We start from the raw sequence: 8,042 nt of genomic DNA on the forward strand, positions 1-8,042 counted from the left end.
TGGCAGCAACAGATACGACTTCAACTGATCACACAATTCACCAACTGCTACCTAGTTCTCAGCAATGGTCGAATAATCTTAGCTCCAAAGAATGAACCTTTCAATCACTTCACCAACTGCAAACCTCCTCAAAATCTGCCTCTGGAAGTGGAGCCCCTTGAAGAGAGGTCAGATTAGTACATCGATAAGAAGGTATGTAGTAAGTACATCATAAATACCTCATGTGGTCTCACAAGGTTCCAGGATTTTATAAACTTAAGAAGCTAGTACAAAAAACACAACTAATCAAAACACTAAATTGGATAGGCTGATAGGCAAGAGTTCCCACATAGTATATCAAGCAAACAGCACAGATAGGTCCTTTAATAAGTTTCCAGGATAGTATTAAAGAAACTACGAACACCACAACTAGTGAAGGCTGGACCAAACAAAAAAAAAAATGGGATAAGCCGATAGGCAAGAGCAACTCGTCAATGGAACAAACCAAGTGGGAAGCATCTTCGACACTACACTAAGAATGGATCAACTAAATCCAAATCACGAACATGACCCAGGGAATAACGGACACAATTATGAATTGTAAAATGAATCTGAGCCCCTTTTGAAGCCCTTTCATCCAGCTGAAGCTTCCTACGTTGTTCTGCCAAGAATTCCTTATTGCCGGAGCAACCCCCAAGCTTCACCAGCTCTAGCACTCTCGCATTCAATACAAAGAATGTCACAAAGTTAACTTCAGACTTGATGCCACGATAGGAATCCAACGCTATTGTCTTCAGACGGATATCAGGACATCTGGTCAGATCCCGGTGTTTGCAACGCCACAAATTGTTTGGCTTTGGCTCTCGCACACGAAACTAAAAATAACATACAGAAATAAGTAAACCAATCATTTGAGAAGAGAAGAAGAACAAAAGTGTTTGAACATTCAATGAATGAAGAATCATCACCCCAGTCTGAATGTACAGCTTCTCCAAGCATGGAAAGCATGTCATCAGCTCAATAACCATATCCAAACTTAGTACTCTCAGTTGGACAGCTAAAGTCTTGGCTGTGCGGACCACCATTGCCAGCTTATCAACGTGCGATCCCTTTGGCAAACATGAAAGGCAACATATTAATGTCTTTTGATTTTTTGCGGGAGCCCATTCACAAATCAAGTGATAAATAATTTTTCAACAAACAAAATTGAAATTGAAATGACTCAAAATGGTAGTACCTGAATAATTGTGGAGCCAAACTCGAATCTGCAGAGATAGTCCTGATTGGCATTCTTGTAGTAACCATCAGAAAGGTAGCCTATTGTCTCCAGTTGAGGCGCTGAGACCACAGATACATGCAGATCAGTGCCGAAATGAAGATTGAGCAACTTCTCAAGACAAGGGGCATTCTCGATAATGAGATCCTTTAAATGGACACGATTTCGGTAAGCACTATTGTTATTATCAACACCAATTCTCCTAAGGGTAAGGGAGTTGATCCGAAGGGAGCAGAAATCAAAGCTTTGTAATATCAGCAAGCACTCGAGAGCGGGGCAACTGGCAATCAAGCTGTGCAGCGAGCACTCTGAAATGCTCACACCATCCAGCCCAAGCTGCTTGAGCAGCGGAAAGTGAAGCCCTTGGACGGTGCCGTCGGGGAGGTCGCAATTTTTGATTGTGGCAACGCGCAGGGTGGGTGCGAAGCGGAAGGTTTGTGACGGCAGCGGTACCTCCGTTGAGTAATAACCACTGCCAAGCTCGAGCTCCTGTAGGTTGTCGAGAGCGCCGGACCGGAGCCAGTCATCGACGGTAGCAAGGCCAAAGTGGCCACCCTCCACGCGGAGGCGACGACCGGGACCGGCATGGGAAGAAAGGATGCGTGATACGGCATCAGCAGCACGCTGACGACGGTCAGCACGCCCAAGACCATAACGTTTTAGCAGGTGAGTGCAGTCGAGGTTAAGTGGGGCGGAGAGCCAGAGGTGGCGAGGATTTGGGTGCGGGCGCCTTCGTCGGTGGGGAGGAGGGAGATGATGTCGCTGAGGACGGCGTCGGGGAGGCTGCTGATGCGGTCGACGAGTCCATAGTCTTCTTGGCCCACCACTCCGGGATCGGGCGCTTCCGTCGCCGCCGGTTCCGGGGGCTCGTCGGCGGTCTCGACCCCGGCTGGTTTCCGCTTCTTCCTACGAGGACCGCCGGCCTCCATTTCCTTCGGTCTCTTTGGTGGAGTGGGAGGTCGCATTTGTGAGAATGGTGAAGGAGAAGGTTTGATGGGCAGAGCAACCGATATAAACACGGAGCGCACGCTGGTAGTGGTTCAGGAATTCAAAAGGCTTGCACAGATGGAGGAATTGGCTGTAAATGCTGCGGCGGCGGCACACTACTCAAACAGCTCGGCGTGGAAGAAGTATAGACGCATGCATCCCTCGGGAACTTTTTTTTTTTTTTTTGCCCTCAAAGAGTGCCCTTGATTTTATTTATTTGCAACTCAAACAGTGTACAGAGATCAACTTTCCAAAAGGAAAGGAGATAGAGTTTAAAGCTTGTTGAGCTTTACATCCGATCGCCTGTTAAACGTGTGTGTACACGGAACGCCCTTACCAATTCGTTTACACACGTACTTGGATCAAGAACTGGGGATACGAGTGACTTTGGCAACCATTTACCTGCTCTGAGCACGGTTGATTATCTAGATTACCTATTTTAGGCAAGATTATCTTAGATTACTACTCCCTCCGTACCAAAGTATAAGACGTTTTTACAATTTGGCTTATATTTTAGTGCAGATATTTTTTTACAGGGCTAGTACCGATGTAGTAGTAAGGCCAACTCCAACGCACGACCCCAAACGGACGTCTATGTCTGGTTGGGCCGTCCACGGGTGGGGGCACCCAACGAACAGGCGCATCCCAAAACGTGTCCGCATTGGACTTAAAAAGAAACACACCGAAAAAGGCATTGCAAAATAGGTTAAAACATACATAACTTAATTAAAAAGTCCATCATAGTCACGACCCACCCACAGTACTTAAGATGAAATTAAAAAACATTAAGAAAAGCTAATGCGGCCACCACGCACGCCGCAGAAGTAGTCGCCGCTGATGTCGTAGCCGTCGAAGCTGTCCCCGTCGCCGTCTTCAGGCGCCACCATCCTCGTCGTAGCTCGTCAAGTCGATGTAGGGCCGGGGCGTCCAGAGGTGGAGCGGCGGCCCCCAGAATGGGCCGGGCGCGCGTTGCGTAGGCTGCGGCGGCGGCGGCAGTGATGATGGTGGTGATAACCACGGCGACCATGACACGCTCCTCTGTAGCCTCCCCCTTCACCTCCATCTTCACCTCCTGCTTCACGTCCAGCTCCGGCGCGTAGACGTTTCCGGAGGCCGACAGCTCGAGCATCTCCAACAGGCCCTCCCATTCATCCACCTGGAGGCGCTTGTACTCCCGCTCGAAGTCCTCCATGACCGCCTGCACGAGCCACTCCTCCTCCTCGGCTGTCATGGCGGGAGGCTGCGGAGGCGGCGGCAACGCGGAGGGAGAGGGCGTTGGCGTCAGGCCGCGCACTCTAGGTGGGCTTGGTGCGGACTCGTGAGGCACATGGGTCGGGCTATGACCACAACCGGCTGAAAATGTTTGCCGACGCATGTCGTGCTCGTCCTGGAACCATGTGTCACAGAGGGGCGAGCCGACGTCGTACCTGCGGTCAGCGAGGTGCTGGCGCGGGGTTCGGTTGCGACGACGGGCAATCTCCTGCAAGCGGGCACGGCTGCTTGCCAGGACGGGGGGAATGGTCATTGGGGAGGTGTGCATCTGACCAGGGCAACGGGGTGTCGATCTCCAGTACGATGGTAGAAGGCGACCCTTCATGTACGACCTGAAGCGAGGCACGACCGCTGGAGGAGAGATGGAGAAAGAGGCCCACGAAGTGGAGTGGCTGTCTGCACTTCCAGACGAGGCGGACGACAAGCCCGCCTCGTGGTCGTGCTTGCATTTCTTGCCGGGGTGCCACTTCCAGAACCCCATGGCCGGCGGAGAGCGAGGTGGACGACGGCTAGGGTTTGGTGTCTCCGATAGAGGGGGCAATGGTGGGGAAGTGGATGAGGATGGGGAAGTGGAAGTGGCAGCGGAAGTCCACGGCTTCGCCATAAAAAAGGGTGTGGCTTGGGGGCCATCTGGGTGGCTGACTTGCAGGCCCAACCATCCATGCGCATTGACTAGGGGCGGTGGGAGTTGGTTGGACAGCCCACACGCAGGCCCGAGGCGGACGTCGAGACGCCGTGTGCCCGTTCGTTCGTTGTCCATGTCACCGCAAAGCTCGCTCAACCATGGACCTGGAATTGGTCGAGTCGGACAAAAAATGCACACAATTTGAGAATAGGGATGCGCATTGGACCGACTCGTCTGTCCGTTTGGGCTCAAACGGACAGAGAACCAAATGATTTAGGGTCATGCGTTAGAGTTGGCCTAAAAGCTTATGCGTGGTGGCACATGGGTCCGGCTTACAGGTTTTTTGAGACCATAATATTAATTCTCAAAAGAGAAAATTGCTATCCTAAAAAAAAGAGAAAATAGCTGGAATATTTATTTTTGGGACCCTAATATTTGGTGATCACTAGCTATTAGGGTAGACCCTATTAGCTGGAATGTTTATATTCTAAAAAACATATGATAACTTTTTTAAAATGTGTATACAATATAATAAAAAGTATTTGGGTAATGTAAAAATGTTACATACCATTATAAAAATGTACGACACCTTTTAAAGAAAAATTCCAAATATTAAAAAAAAGTTGTCACTTATAAAAAATATGTATACAATGTAAAAATATGTTCGCATTGGTTTAAAAATGGTTATTCCCATCAGGAAAATGTAGGTGACATTTTAGAAAAAATATTCAGGTGTGTCCAAAAAATGTCCATGAATATTTTAAAAAGTAAAAAAATGTCCATGTAGTTTAATCAAATTTTTATTGTCATTACGAAAATATACAATGTGTATTTGGAAAATATTACCTAGTATTCAAAGAAGTGTTCAAAATATGTATTTTCAAATAATGTACAACATGTATTATTTGAAAAATGTCCAGAGTGTATCAAAATAAATGTTTCACATGTGCGCTAAAAAGGTACATTGTATAATGAGAAAAGGTAGAAATGTGTTTAAAAAGAAGACCAATTAAAATTGACAAAGAAGCAAAAAGAAAAGCAAATAGACCAAACAATACAAAAAACAAGAAATAAACAAAACAAAACAACAGGTATAACGAAGAAAGAAAAAACCAATGAGAAAACAAAATATAGCAAAGAAAAAAAAGAACAATCAAAAAGAAAACAATAAAAAAGCAAAAGAAAGACAAATGAAAAATCAATGGAAAAACGAAATATAATGAAGGAAATAAGGACAATAAAAAACCAATGAAAAAACAACAGAAAATCCAATAAAAACAAAATATAAAAAAGGAAAAAATCAAAGAAAATGAACGGAAAAACAACAGAAAATGGAAAATAAAAATAACAAAGAAAAAACGGAGCAGAGAGAGGGCGATTGCACTAATGGGTTGGCCCGATTTGCTCGCTCGTAGGCGATTCCTAACAGGAATCGATACGGATGAGACATAGCCCTGACAACTTAGCATACGCTCTGCCATTCTAAAGAAAAAAGCATACGCGCTGCCTAAAGAAAACTAAACATACGCTGGACTCTCCAGACCTGCTCGATGATCACGCACGGTCAATCAGCAGCAATGAATCGCTCGCATTTAAATGCTCGTAGATCTTGTCCCCTAATCCCTCTATACCTCAACCTGCCACCTGAACATGACATGACAGTTTCAAAAAAAAAAAACATGACATGACAGTGCGGTGCCATGCCTCTGCCCCTCGGCCAACGACACTCAACAAAGCTTAGAGCATGGTTAATAATATAGCCACGTCATCTATAGGCAAATTTATAGCCGGCAAGTACAATAGGCGGACTTAAATATGTACTACTTTGTTGATACATGACCCACATCACTCTCTCACAAAGTATCTATGAGCACGTGTTGCAGCCGGCTGTTAACTAGTAGCCCGCTTCTCTCCTCTCTTCTAGTCTCTCTCTTCGAACTAAGCAAAAATATAATATTTAAACTCTTAGAGCCGCCCTACATCACCTTATTATACTTGCTCTTATGGCTTCTAGTTGTACATGTCTGAGCAGTGGCGGAGACAGGCCCCAAGCAGCCCGGGCCGCTGCATGGGACGCGACACCAATTTCCTTTGGGTACTGAAACATCACTGTAGCTATAGTGCTACAGTGCCCCCAAAAGCTGCCTGGGGCTTCGCTTTTTCCTGCCGTCGCTATTGTGTTTGACCCTAGGCCTTATCAGTAACATTATTAATACATGTACGTTTTGAAAAATTATGAACATTTTCTGATTTCCCGATTATTTGTTTTTAAAATTTCAAACAATTTTTGAACAAGAAAATTTTGAATCCACAAAAAATTTATCATTTTTCAATATTTTTATTTTTTAAAATTTTCAGAACTTTTGGAAGTTCCATATTATATAAAATGGAAAAAACGAAAACAGAAAATAAAAATAAAAATAAAAATAAAAATAAAAGCGAAATTTAAAAGACAGGCCGCCCGGACATGGGCCGGACCAAATGGCCGCATTGCGTCTTTTCTTAACGCGCAGAGCACGACATAGGAAGTCCCTACTGCATGGGCCGTCCCAGCCATAGAATTCCTCTTTGTGAAACATTCTTTGTCACCTATAAATGGCATTGGTGGGTAATATTTTATAAAGGTACTTGATCACCTCAATGCAATGGATACTCATTTTCACTGGTCGCACGTCCTATATACCTTAGAGAATGATCCCCACTAAATATGTATCTCAACATGCAAGCATTGCCACACATACAATTATGGATGGAATAAGACCTACTTTAACATTTAACCATGCATGAGAAAAGACCCATCATAACATGCAACCATGCATGAGAAAAGACCCACCACCATGCATGAGAAAAGACCCACCACAATGCAACCATGCATGAAAAAATATTTTTATTCTATTTTATTTATATTTAATAAATATATTACAACTACATATAATCAAATATAACAAGTCGTATGTATTTTAATTTTTTCCACATGTTTTCAGTCTAAATGGTTCTATTTCACACAATCAAATCTCACTGAAATATATGGCAACTGATTTCCGCACCAATGCGCATCAGAGGCTAAAGTTAATGCCTTACCAATAGCCCTGACCTCAAGAATAGCAGGTGATGTTAAACCATTATAGCAAGTCGCCGATGCGCCATGAAGATTCCATGTTCATCTCTACACGTAGTTGTTCACGCTCCTTTGTTCAAAGTTTTGGATAGCCCCCCCCCCCCCCCCCACCCCCCACCCCCCGCCTGTCCACATGGATTTTTTAACAGAGGCAAAAGTTTTGGATTTTTCATTAATTAAGAATATTTTGCCTGGTTAATTCGCGAAAAACCGAGCAAAAAGCAACACAACCAGGGCCAAGCCCACACAACAGCTGAAACAATCTGCAAAGATCATCGGAGAAGGGAACACTTTCTAGGGACGAACATTTTGTCGTTTTGTTCCTCATAGCGGCACTTACCAACTAGTCGGCACTCTTCATCTTCTTCCCATTGACAAGAAGATATAACCCTTAGGTGGTCGAAGATGCGACAAGAGGCCTTTCATCATCTCGGTGAAGTCGTGTAGAGTGTCCTCGCCCTCATTCGCAAAAGTACAACCCTTTGCAACAACCTGAACTTCGTCGGAGGTTCCAAAAGTAAGGATGAAGTTGGGAGGCCACCTTGTCCAAGGAGGCCATTGGACCGACCGAATGCAAGTTCCTCAGCAGACTTCATGGGAGCAACTAACCCTGAAGGCAACAACTAAGCATTGGCGCCAGCCTCCTGAGTACCTTTGGTCCCCATCTTTTGCTAGTTGTGGCGCCTGCGCCGCAAGCGGTGACCTCTGCATATCATTGGACACCTCTACCCACTCCAATAAGCTAATTGCATGAGCCAACCACATGCAATCCACATGGATCTTGC

The 8,042-nt window shown here is 45.3% G+C and overlaps 1 pseudogene; it reads right to left on the minus strand.

The window, feature by feature from the left end:
* Window positions 1–506: 506 nt before the first annotated feature.
* LOC123114588 (putative F-box/LRR-repeat protein At5g02700) lies at window positions 507–2,184 on the minus strand (annotated as a pseudogene).
* Window positions 2,185–8,042: the final 5,858 nt, after the last annotated feature.

Source organism: Triticum aestivum, chromosome 5B, assembly GCF_018294505.1.
Source record: "Triticum aestivum cultivar Chinese Spring chromosome 5B, IWGSC CS RefSeq v2.1, whole genome shotgun sequence".
Taxonomy (NCBI): domain Eukaryota; kingdom Viridiplantae; phylum Streptophyta; class Magnoliopsida; order Poales; family Poaceae; genus Triticum; species Triticum aestivum.